Consider the following 13,378-nt stretch of genomic DNA (forward strand, 5'->3'; position numbering starts at 1 on the left):
TTTAAAGATCCATGATTTCACTGCTCCTAAGTACATATTCTACCTGCAGAGATCACAGTCTCTCCATCTATCAAGGTCTTGAAATGGAAGTCAGGAGAGATCAGGATTTGAGTCCCACCTCAGGCACTTACTAGTTGTGAGTCCACAGGCAGGCCACTTAATTTTTCTGAACCTCAGTTTCCATGTCTGTAAAATTAGGCTGATAATACAGGCAATGACTATCTCGCAGGATTGTTGTGAGACCTGATAAGAATATATACATATACATATGTGTGTGTGTATATATATATATGTGTGTGTGTGTCTGTATATTAGTATCTATATCTGTATATATACATACACTTTATATACTATGTATATGTGTGTGTGTGTTAGGACAGCTAGGTGATGCAGTTGATAAGAGTGCCAGACCTGAAATCAGGAAGACAATCACTTCTTGTTATTTAGTTACTTTTCAGTTGTGTCTGACTCTTTGTGACCTTGTTTGGGATTTTCTTGGCAAAAAAGGGCAGCTGGGTGGCACAGTGGATAGAATGCAGTGCTTGGAGTCAGGAAGACTCATTTTCCTGACTTCAAATCTGGCCCTAGACACTTCCTAGCTGTGTGGCCTTGGGCAAGTCGCTTAATCCTATTTGCCTCAGTTTCTTCATCTGTTAAATGGGCTGGAGAAAGAAATGGCAAACCACTCCAGTACCTCTGCCAAGAAAACCCCAAATGGGGTCATGAAGAGTTGGACATGACTGAAAATAACTGAACGACAACAAAATATGGATTTAGATAACAATATATAGATACATTGAAAACTTGAAAGCATGAGATAAATCCTGGCTATGGTGAAGCAGAGGGAAGGAGTGGGTTGTAGAAGTATTTGGATCCATTATTTCATTGGTGTGGAGGACTCTTGGTAAAGAAACTCCCTCTGCTATACATAGATCTGAAACTGTCCCAGAATTGTTCCTGTCTTAGAGTTGCCTGGAACAGAGACTTGCTCAGGAACAGACAGCCGCTATGTATCAGAAGCAGTACTGCTCACCACTTCTTTCTGACTTTATCCATTGCACTCTGCCAATGATAATGAGAAGGAAGAAGAGGAAGAAGAGGAGGAAGAAGAGAAAGAGGAGGAGGAAGAGGATATCTTAGTTAACAGAGATAAAATATCCATCCCCTAGTGATCAAATAGTCTGAGGATGAGCCTCAGTGACCTTAGCTAGATTGGTCTTTGGACAACAGAAACACAGGCTGCCAGCTGGCCTGTACTTTCTAACTTGGTTGAACCTATTGAAATTTGTGCTCTTCTGGAACACGTTTCAGAAGCCAGGGTCATCTAGTCTCCACAAGGATTTCAGGACCTCAGAATACCTCCCAAGAGTGTGTAAGGAGGGGCTAGTATGAAGGTCTGGTAAGCATTCAGAAGGGACATCATGTTATGAGTTTGCCTGAAAAGGCAAAAAAATTCCAGGGCTGAGCTGGGCAGATGGGTTTTAAATGCCTGAGCTGCCTTTTAGTCCCAGTCCATCTTGACTCCCTGGCTATCTCAATGATGATTAAAGCCCTTCAAAGCTCAATGACAAGGTAAGGAGACTGGGGGGACAAAGGGAGAAGATGGACACATAGGAAAGTGTCTGGCTTGTCATGCTCTCCCCCAGTCATAACAAAGGAATGAATAGAGCTCAGGGGCCATGTCAATTATTAAGCAGTTATTTCAAATCCCAAGCAACATCTCACCATGGTAGATGCTTTGCTGAAAATGTCCTCACCTACAATTGTCTGGGCCGCAGCTGAGCAATTCGCTTTCTTAAATAATTATCTCTCGTGCCAACAAGGTGGGAGTCTCTCATTCCCTTTGAACTGAAAAAGCAACTCAGGACGATGAGGCTTCATCATTTGGCACAACTGATAAGCTTCTGTAGCTCCCAGGCCAGTGTTTCTCTCTTCAGCACATGTCTGTTCCCCAGTTATGTGTCTTTTACTCTTGGGCTATACCTATTTTGGCCCACCCTATGACTCAGTCTCAATAAATGAAAGAGAATTGACTTTCCAACAGATGTGAGCTCCCCTCATTCATATACTCTCCTGACCTGTACCACTAGAAAATATATTTACCGATATGTTACAGAATTTACATTAAAAATAAAGGGGGTTGGAGGAAAGAAGCCTTTTCACAGTCTAGCAACATTTCTATGGGATCAATCAGCTTTTCCAAGTTTGAGCTGCTCTAGAAAGTGATCAGGAAGCTGGGAAGATGTTTGGTCTGGGGATTTCAGAGGAGTCTAGGATTTAACATTATCAGTGTCCCCAGAAGAGAGAAACAGCTGAAAACAAAGATGTCTACCATTTAGGAGGAGTTTCATGAAAAGACAGTGTAGATACTGCAACTGATTAATCTAACCCTGGACAGCAGCCAGGAGACAGATGCTCTAATGGAAACTGTAAACCAATCTTAAAAGAATCATAGGATCAACCAGGTCAAAGGAACCCCAGAGGTCAGCTAGCCCCAGTTTTGCCTAAGTAGAAATCCCCTTTATAACATCTTTGAGCATTATTCAATCTAGCTAATGCTTGAAAACTTCCAGTAATAGAAAACTCATTACCTTCTAAGGCAGCCCATTCAACATGATAACATGGAAAGAACCCTAGCTCTGGAGTCAGAAGAACTGCATTAAAATCACTACTCTCATGCTTACAACCCATGTATCATCTTATATAAGTCACAGACTTTTGAGCCTCAGTTTCCTCATCCATAAAATAAGGTCCCTTTACTCTCTTGATCTTCACATTTTGACAGCTCCAGTTATTAGCAAGAGGGCTTTTTTGTTTGTTTTGTTTTGTTTGCCCATTATATCCAGCCAAATCTCTCTCTCTCTCTCTCTCTCTCTCTCTCTCTCTCTCTCTCTCTCTCTCTCTCTCTCTCTCTCTCTCTCTCTCTCTCTCTCTCCTCAGGACCAAGCAGAACAAATCTAAACCTTCTTTAACAATAGTTGAAAGTATTCATCAGGCATCTCCTAAGGCCACTGTACTCCAGGTTAGATAGCCCCAATTCCTTCAACTAATGGTCATGTTGGCCTGATTTTGAATTTCCTTTGAATCCCAGCAGTTCTTGGCTGCCCTTTTCTGAACCTCCTCTAGCCTTTCATTGTCTTGAAAATATGATTCTCAAATTGAGTATGTTCTCCATATGCTGTCTGACCAAGGATAGTGGGATTCATTCTCTTTATCATTGTTCTGATAAAGGACTCTGAGTAGGTAACAGTTGATCTCTGTGCACATCTCCTTATTTTGCAATGTTTGTTACTTTGATGGATTTGTTAACCCATTGATTTGGGTATTCCCTCCAGTGATGTAGATCATAACCCATCTGTTCTTACTCATCCTTTGAGACCCTTTCCTATAGCCTCCTGTCGATCTACCATAAAGGTGAACTAAATAAGCTGGGTGTCAAATGGAACTTCTCTGTATAATGGGGGAAGTTATATTTACTTGGCCATGCAACCTTATACCATGTTTGAGCTACAATAGAGAAATGATTATAGGTAGGTCATTTGTGATTATGCTTAAAATCAAGGAATAGAATCATGTGACAAGTAACATAAGGAATTATTCATTTTTGTATGTGTTTTATGTGCCATAAGTAATTACAACTAAATTCACAGGAGAGAGGAAATGTAACATACAACAATGTAAAACACTTATGAATTCACTCCCAATTAAGATGATGATGTAAAAGTTTACAGAAGAACACAGTGCTCTCCTATTTACTCCAGCAAAGACACAAAAAGGACACTAGATTAAATAACAATCCAAAAATGCAAAGGGAGACATCAGTAAGCTCCTTCATCCAGCTTAAGATTACACAAAAAGAGTGATTGGAACTCTAAGTTGGAAGAGGGGCCCTACAAGGAAAGCTAACATGACGAGTGAAAAAGGTCTGACTCCTACAAGTAGCAATCTAGTTCTGGATGTTCCAGGGAGCCCGAACACCACAGGATCCTGACTTGGGCCACCCTAGGATCATCAGAAATCCATAGCACTCAGATCTCGAATGTCCCAGCAGAACTGGAAGATAGTAGTTATCTTACTGAAGATGCCTCCAGGAACCTTGGAAGGTCAAAGCAATCTGACTAGGTTCATAGAAGCTTGCCAGAACTCTAAATGCAGATACACCAGATGAAGGTGAAAGCGGTGACAAGAGCTCAAAGAATCAGGGGCAGAATATAAAAGGATCTAACCATCCCATCCAAGAGTAAAAAAGGAGGCAGAACATGGCACTGTCAGTAAGTCTCAAACTAGAAAGATATGAATAACCAACAGAAAATTCCAAACATAATAAATAAATAACATGTATCAAGAGATGCTCAAGAGGTAAAAGGAGAAGAAAAAATTCCACAACAACAAGTAAAATCATAGTCTTGGAAGGATAAAAAAAAAAAAAAAAACATGGAGTACAGGGGTGGCAATAAGGACTCCAAGAGAGGCTGACAAAAATGAAGCAAGAAATTAAAAAAAAATGATAATAACAAAATCATAAGTAAAATAAGAGCTCTGGAAAAATATGTAAGGAGAATAAATAGTATAGAATCAAAAATAAAGAACTTACCCATGGAGTGGACTCCCTGAAAATTAAAATAACACAAATAGAACCAAGTGACTCTAGGTGACAATAAGAAATACAGCTAAATCTAGAGATTGAAAAACATAAGAGAAAATGTAGGATATCAATTATTTAAAAAATAAGTCAAGGAGAGATAAAATAAGAATCAGTGGACTCCCTGAAAAATGTAACTGTATATAAACCTGGCCGCCATATTTCAAGAAATCATTCTTTAAAATCTTCCAGAGGGAATGGTTAAATAAAATGAATATGAAGAAAAGAAGTGGAAATAGTAATGATTCACTGATCATTATCTGAAAGAAAACCATAACTGGAAATTCCTAGGAATGTCACAACCAAAATTCAGAGATCCCAAGTTAGAGAAAGAAAAAAAGAGTGTAAACAGGCAGAAAGAAAAAGTTCAAGTACCAAGGAACCCCAGCCAGGCTCACATAAGACTTGGCAGCAACTACTATAAAAGAGAGAAAAATCTTGCAATATGAGACTCCAAAAAGCAAAATATAAAAGCTTAGAACAAAGAATAACTTACTCTACAAAACTCAATATAATTCCATGGGAGTGGTAGGGGAAAAAATGGATCTTTAGCAACAACTTTCAAGCATTACTGATTAAAAAACTGGAGCTGAATAGAAATATTTAAACAGAAACACTAGAGTGAAGAGAAACCTTAAAAAAAGATACAGAGGATCACAAGTAATAAAATGCACAAAAAATCAGTGCAGTTTAAAATTAGAAAGGAAATTGATAAATGGGGGAATTATTTGTAGAATATTTCTATTATAAAGATCTAATATCCTTGATATATAGGGAATTAATATAAATATATAAGAATGAAACATTCTGGGACAGCTAGGTAGAGCAGTAGATAAAGCACTGGCCCTGGAGTCAGGAGGACCCGAGTTCAAATCAGGCCTCACATTTGACTTACTAGCTATGTGACCCTGGGCAAGTCATTTAACCCCAATACCTAGCAAAAACAAAAACAAAAACTAACAAACAAAAAGAATGAAACATTCTCAAACAGAAAATTGTCAAAAGATATGAACAGGCAGTTTTCAAAAGAAGAAAAGCATGCTATCAACACCCATATGATAATGCTCCAAATCACTAATCAAATTAAAACAATATTGAGGTTCTGTGTCATACCAATCAGACTGGCAAAGATGACAGAAAAATAAAGATGATAGTTGTTAGAAAGATTATAGGAGGACAGCCACACTAAAGGCACTGTTGGTAAAACTGTAGGAGTCTAGCAAGTAATATGGAAATCCAAAAACTTAGTAAGCTATGCACACTTTTTGAACCAGAAATACTACTACCAGGCCTATACCCTTGGGAGATCAAAGAAAGAGGGAAAAGGTCCATAACTTCAAACATTTTTGTAACAAAGCTTTTTTTTTCCTTTTGTAGCAGAGACTTGGAAATGAAGTATGTACCCATTGACTGGGAAATGACTGGACAAATTATGGCATATGAACATAATGGAATATTATAGCACCATAAGAAATAAAAAGGGGTGTGTGAGAAAGAGAGAGAGAGGAGAAAGACAAGAGAGGAAGAGAGAGGAGAAGGAGAGAGGAAGAAAGAGGGAGGGACAGAGAGAGGGAGAGAGAGAGAGAGAGAGAGAACAAGAGAACAAGAACATTATGAACTTGTTCAGGGTAATGTGAGGAGAACTAGGAGAACAATTTATATACTTCCTACATAATTGTAAAGAAAAACACGTGAAAGATTTTAAAGCTATGATCAACACAATGACCAATTACAACTCCAGAAGACTTACAATGAGTCATGCTTTACATCATCTGCCAGAGAGGTGAAGAACTAGAGTAGTATGAGTCATACATATGTTCTGATCTAGCCAATATGTGGATTTTCTGTGTGTGAATACACTTGTTTGTTACAAAGGATGACTTTTATCTTTCCAGTTTTTTTTTGGTGGGGGGAACATTAGAGAAGCTATGGAAGTGGGTAATAATAGTTATGCTAAAAAGGCAGAAAAACAAGAAAAAAAGGCCAATGAATCATTAAAAGGAAAAAACAAGAGAGAAGAAGGAAGTTCAGAAAGGGAGACAGACTAGATAAAAACTATCATGTTAAAACTGAATTTTAAAAATAAGCTTTACATAAATGGGGGAAAAAGCAGATTATAAATAATATGTTCATAGTTTTATATACCTTTCCTTTTTTCTGTGCACAATGAAATTTTATGGCTATTGATATTTACTAAGTCTATAATAAAAGCAATCCTTATTATTAACACATAAGAACATCAATACTTTGAATGCTCCCTTGGGGCTGATCTGCTACCAGACTCCATGATCCCATAGCAGTGAGTACAAGTAAACTTGAAAGTTTATGTTTTAAGCTTAGGATCCCATGCTGTTTCAGTGACTCTGATGACTTCCCAAATATATCCTCTGATACATCTTAAAAAGAAGCAGAAAGCATGGACTCTGTCCAGCCACGTGAAGGAAAAGAGGAGCGTGGAGAGAGGAATCAAAAAGATGTTACTGTTGGCAGTTATATCGGCCTGAAGGAAAATGGACTGAACTTGACTGGGCCAGTCCTATCCTCCCAAAGGCTCTCAAGCCAGAGACCCAGGCCTGGAAATTTTATATTCTAAATCAAAGTAGACCAAGGCAGATTTACAGGCAAACCTTTGGGATATGCTCCTCAGGAAAGGGGGAGAGATTAGAATGTGCATACAAGGAAATGTCTGAAACACCAAAGATATTAAAAGAAGAGCTTAAATAAAAGTCTGGAACAATAATAGATAAATCAGCAGAGCGTACCCCCTCCCTGCCAAAAAAAGAATGAATAAAACATCAAAGAAATTACAAAGTTCTCAGCAAAAATTAGTATATGAAGAAAAGTGAACCAATAGCACCTGATAAAAGACAGAATGTTGTAGACTCCCCAGAGAACAAAAATAAAAATAAAAACTCCAGAATGTTTCCAAAGAGAAGTAAATTTATTTTTTAAAAAATTTATTAGGGGTAAATATAGGTTGGAAATTAGAACTCTCACTTTTGAACTTAAAAAAAATTAGCAGTCTAGAACAAATGGCAATGATAGAAAATCTCTCTAAACAATAAAGTGCAAATTAACAAATTCAGAACAAAAATAAAATTGAAGTGGAGGAAAATTTGGCAGAGAAGAAGTAAAACACAACATTTAAAAAATGTATTCTATACAACTCAAAGCAACTGACCTTGAAGACTAGTTGCCTAGAAATGAGTTAAGGATTATGGGTCTCCCAGAATAAAATGATGAAAGAAAAAAAAAACTGTGAATATTATAATGTAGGGAATAACACAACAAAATTGTGCAGAACTTCTGAATATAAACAACAAAACATTAAGAAAATTCAATCATTTCTGCCAAAAGTAAATACACAAATAAACAAGCAACCCTCCACTAGAATAAAGGAAGACTAAGACAGAAAGATATCTCTAGAGATAATCTGATTAATTCCTCTATGACAGATTTATTTCAGAAAAGTTTCTATTCATGTTTCACACTGGCCCCCCCACTCACACTTAACCTAGCACCTGGCATATGGTAGGTGCTTAATAATTGCTCAATGATTGACTGATCTATTCTTTGATGATATACTCTACTGAGTAGAAGATAAGTGACACATCAAAACTTGGACAAGGTTGAAGAGAAGAGGTAGGTGTTGGCATTGCTTATGGGGAAGAGGTGATGCTAATAAGGAGAACCCGAGAGATTGGCCATGACACCACAGCTATCCTGGTGACTTGCCTGAGGTTTCTTGATTCTTGATTTGAGAAACCAAATCAGGTTCAGAGTCCAGAGTCAGTGAAAAAGTTATAGATAATTCAGGTGGAAAAAATAATAAGCCTTTTTCTGACAAAAGATATTCAGCAATTCCAGTCAGGGAGATGTTATTACCAATTGGCCTTAAGCTACGGCCTTCATTCCCATTAACATCAAAGAGGGCAGACAGCTGGGGCTGAGGGCAGCAGTGAATCTCTAAGGCCATGTGCCAGGTTCTCGGGAAGAGAAGTGAGTGACAATGGCTCCGTGAGCCTGTCACCAGCCCCCCAGCTCCTTCCCAATGTGAGCTACTTTTGAAATTGTACTCAACAGATGGTCCAGCTAGTGGTTGCTTTAATCCAAAATCAGCTCACTCTTACTAATGACTAAAAAGGAATAATGAGCTTCAAACTTCCCCATTTCTGTGGAGGGCCCCACTACTCTTTCAGTCACCGAAATTCATAACCTTGGTGTTATCCTTCATGAGGCCTTTCTCTATACCCCATAGAGCACCCCCCCAATCATTTAGTATTTATTTTGTATATGTCTTGTATGTACTTTATCAGTGAACACATTGTATCCTCCCAGAAGAGTGGAAGCCCCCTAAGGGCAAGAACTGTCTTATTTTTGGTCTTTGTCCTCAGAACCTATTAATCAATCAGCAAACATTTTTAAAGAACCTATTATGTACCAAGTACTGTGTTAGGCATTGATGAAACAAAGACAAACATGAAATGGGACTTGCCTTCAAGAAACTTACATTTTATCAAAAGGAGACAACATATATGTCACTGTGTGTGTATATATGTGTATATATGTTGTGTATATATATTTTCATGTATGTAATGCGTATTTGTGTATGGATGTATCTATTATATATATGCATATGCATATGTGTTCATATGTGCATGGATGTATATTATGTATATATATATTTAAAATTTTATTTATTTATGCCATTATATATAAAAATAGATGTACAATGATTGTCAGGCAGACTTGCTAGCACCTGGAGCAATCAGAGGAGGCTTCATGCAGCATAGCACAGTTCCTGGCACATAATAGGCACTTAACATAGGCTTGTTGATTAATTGGAAAATCATTATCCAGTTCACTCTCTTCCCTCCCCTCTACCTTCCAAACTAGGGTCTCTAGGGGGACCGGAATGGCCATTGAAGACTATTTGACTCTGTGCCAGTCTTCTTTCATATAAAATATCCCAAGAAGCCAGCAGGAGGCTGGTGGGTACATGAAGGGGCTTAGCAATTGATTCATTTTTAATGGTCAGCTGAGTTCTTTTCCTCCCCAGAGAGGGCACGAAGCAACAGGGCTTTCACCTCAATCCAGATAAAACACTGAGGAGCCATTTGGACTAAGTACAGGATTTTTCTCACAAAGTGTTACCAGAAGGAGATACATTAAAGGCAGAAGGATGCTCCACATTTTAGTCTGAGGGAAGGTTACTGTGCTTGCAAAGGGAGGAGAAAGGGGAAGGAAGCTGAAGATGGTTATGGGTTTTGCTCTCTAGGCTGTGTCTTGGCTGCTTGACAAGTTCAATCTACATGACTGGCTACATTGCCCAACCATCTCATCCATCTCACGTGGGAAAAAACTGAGACCTGCACAGAGCTGGAGCTAGGGACTCTTACACTTGGAGGGACAGATAGGAGGAAGTACCAAGGACAGTCAGATCACAAGTGAATTTGTGTGGGAAGAAGTAGCCACAGAAGGTTTTGCAGGGAAGGTGGCCAAGGAGAGAGGTTACACAGCAGTGGCACTCAGTGGAGGTAACTCAGACCGAAAGAGAATCATAAGCCTTGGTGGTGGGACAGTAGTTTCCACAAGGGAGAAGTATACCCCTCCTCAACACAGATACACACTCATACATCTATGTCAGCACCCTGGGGAAAAGTCCAAATTACCCTGTGTGAGTTGTAGCTATTGTCCCACAGAACTGGGTCCTAAGACACTGAAAAACCACATCATTGAATGCCACACTGGAACAGATCACTTCTCTCCTCTATCTCTCATTTTCCTTGATACAAAATGCAGGTGTTCTATTTCAGAGGGCTATAGTCTCTCCAAGCTCAGTTGAGATGAGAGGAGAAGGGATGGGAGAGAAGAGGTTGGCCCAAAGAAGAGTAACCCCCTTACCAAAAGTGAAGGACAGATGAGAGGAGAGCATCTCCCTGCCTCAACTAAAATTACCCAGTGTGAAAAATAATGGAACATATGTTCAGAGGTAGAAATAAGGTCAGCAATTCTGTTTAATGAATAAGGAAACTGAGGCATCAAGGGGTGAAGAAAACAAATTGTAAAAAGTCACACAGGTGGTGGTGAGTGATGAAGCTGGTTTTCAACCATGGGTTCTCCAACCACAAATCCAACATTCCATCCACTGCACCATATTGTCTCTAAAGGCAGCTGTCCCAGGTCTGTTTGTCTAGAAAGTAGAGGAAGAAGCTAGCTCAGAGTATTTCCAGTAGCTGAGAGAACAGGAGCACACTACCTCGGAGGAGGCCTGATGTGTCTAGAGGTGTCTAGAGTTCAGTCCAGCTGGAGGCTAAGACATTGAAGAAACTAGCAAATACCATGTTTATTTAGTGTCCAGGATAACTAAAGGGAGGGCTTGGATGTAGAGTGGGCATAAGGGATGGGGGAGATGGGTAAGAATTTGAACAGAGAATAATAATCTATAAAAGTTTGATTGCAGAGTGAAGCCAAATTGAGTGGAGTTGACTACTAAGGCTATGAACTTAGAATAGACCTGTAGAGAGTATACAACTTATGTTATCAAATTAAACAAGCATTTGTTTTTAAATAATTAATTTATAGTTTTCAACATTCAGTTCCATAAGATTTTGAGTTTTAAATTTTCTTTCCTTCCCTCCCTTCCTCCACCTTCCCCAAGATGCCATGCAAGCTGATATAGGCTCTACTTACATATCCATACTAAACATATTTTCACATTAGTCATGATGTAAAGAAGAATTAGAACTAATGGGAGGAACCAGGAGAAAGAAGAGACAAAACAAAACAACAAAGGAAAAGGAGCACAAATAGTATGTTTCCATCTGCATTCAGACTCCAAAGTTCTTTCTCTAGATGTAGATAGCATTTTCCCTTGTGAGTGTTTTGGAGTTGTCTTAGATCCATGCATTGCTGAGAAGAGCTAAGTTTATCAAAGTCAGTCATCACACAGTGCGACTATTACTGTGTACAATGTTCTCCTGGTTCTGCTCATTTCACTCAGCATCAGTTCATATAAGTCTTTCCAGTTTTTTTTTTTTTAAGTCCGCTCGCTCATTATTTCTTATAGCACAATATTATTCCATTATATTCATGTACTGCAACTTGTTCAGTCATTCCCCAATTGATGGACATCCCCTCAGTTTCTAATTCTTTGCCACCACAGAAAGAGCTGCTATAAATATTTTTGTACATGTGGGTCCTTATCTAGAAGTGGTATTGCTGGGTCAAAGAGTATGCACAGTTTTATAGCCCTTTGGGCATAGTTCTGAATTGCTCTCCAGAATGGTTGGATCAGTTTACAACTCCACCAATAATGCATTAGTGTTCCAATTTTCCCACATCTTCTCCAACATTTATCATTTTCCTTAAACACATATTTATTGAGTATCTACAGTGTGCCAGTCTCTGCAGTAGACACCAGGTCTACAAAGACAAAAATGAAATAATCCTGCCATCAAGAGCTTACAGCTGTTATGCCATATGAATAATAGAATTTAAAGCTTGGGAGCTACCTTAGACATCATTAGATCCAGTCCTTTCATTTTACAAAGGAGCAGACTGAGGCCCAGAGGTGTAAACTGGTCTTGTCCATAGTCACACACCTAGCACCAGGCATGGAGAAGTTAGAATCTTGGGAAACTTCACTTTCAAATGTTACCCACTTACAATTTTAATTGTTTCCATGAGAAAAAAATGACACTATGGGGGGGGCATCATTATTTGCATAGAAGCAATGTCTTAAATGCATGGTGTGACAGGGTTTGTTCTGGTTATATTTATTCATATTCACTTTCCCAAGGAAGTTAAATTCAATTCAGTAAGCAGTTACAAAGTACCTACTATGAAGTGCCAGGCATTGTGCTAGGAGTGGGGAATTCAAAGACAAAAAAAGAACAGTTCTATCCCTCAAAAAGTTTCCATTCTACTGGAGAGGAACAATATGTGCATAGATAAGAAGGCACAAAATAAATAATAAAGAAACACAAAGTGATGGGGGGGGAGAGTTGAGGAGCAGAATGCTATTCTGGGTTTGCCTGGATTAGAAAAGGCCACAGATTGGGGATCGGCATCACATAAGAAATTATTGCTCAAGGTACAAGAAATGTGGACTTCTATCTTGTCCCTGCCATTAAGCCAGCCACAGAGCCTTAGACAAATCACTCCCCCCTTCTCTGGGCCTTACTTTCTTCCTCTGTGAAAAATCTGCAGGAGACTAAAGGATTTCCCAGCCCAATGATTTATTACCCTGCCTAGATGTTTGTGTTCTCCCAATAGACAAACTAAATGGTCTTTGATTTCCGGTCCACATTTTCCTTGACCTCCATTTTATGGTTGAAACCAGGAGCTCTGGGCTGGTGGCAGAACCAAAAGAACGTTATGCCCAATGACCACAATAATATAAATAATGGTAATTCTGAAAGTATTCAGACTCTGAGGAATGATAATGAGCACTCTGAGTCCCGGAGAACTTATAATGAAGCACGTATCTCACTTTGCAGTACAGAAGAGGAGAGTTCCTAACAGAGAATGTGGTATATGTTTTCAGACGTAGTCTGGGTTCAATTAGCTTTGCTTAAACACCATTCTTTGCTACAAAGCAGGGTTGGAGGGGGCAGTGTTTAAGGAGAAATGGCTGGGATACAAAGACAAAAAGTAATAATGGGGGTGGAGGGAGGAAGAAAGGAAAGAAGGAAGGAAGGAAGGAAGGAAGGAAGGAAGGAAGGAAGGAAGGAA

The sequence above is a fragment of the Vombatus ursinus genome, unplaced genomic scaffold (assembly GCF_900497805.2).
Source record: "Vombatus ursinus unplaced genomic scaffold, bare-nosed wombat genome assembly UNPS02014768.1, whole genome shotgun sequence".
In the NCBI taxonomy this organism is placed as follows: domain Eukaryota; kingdom Metazoa; phylum Chordata; class Mammalia; order Diprotodontia; family Vombatidae; genus Vombatus; species Vombatus ursinus.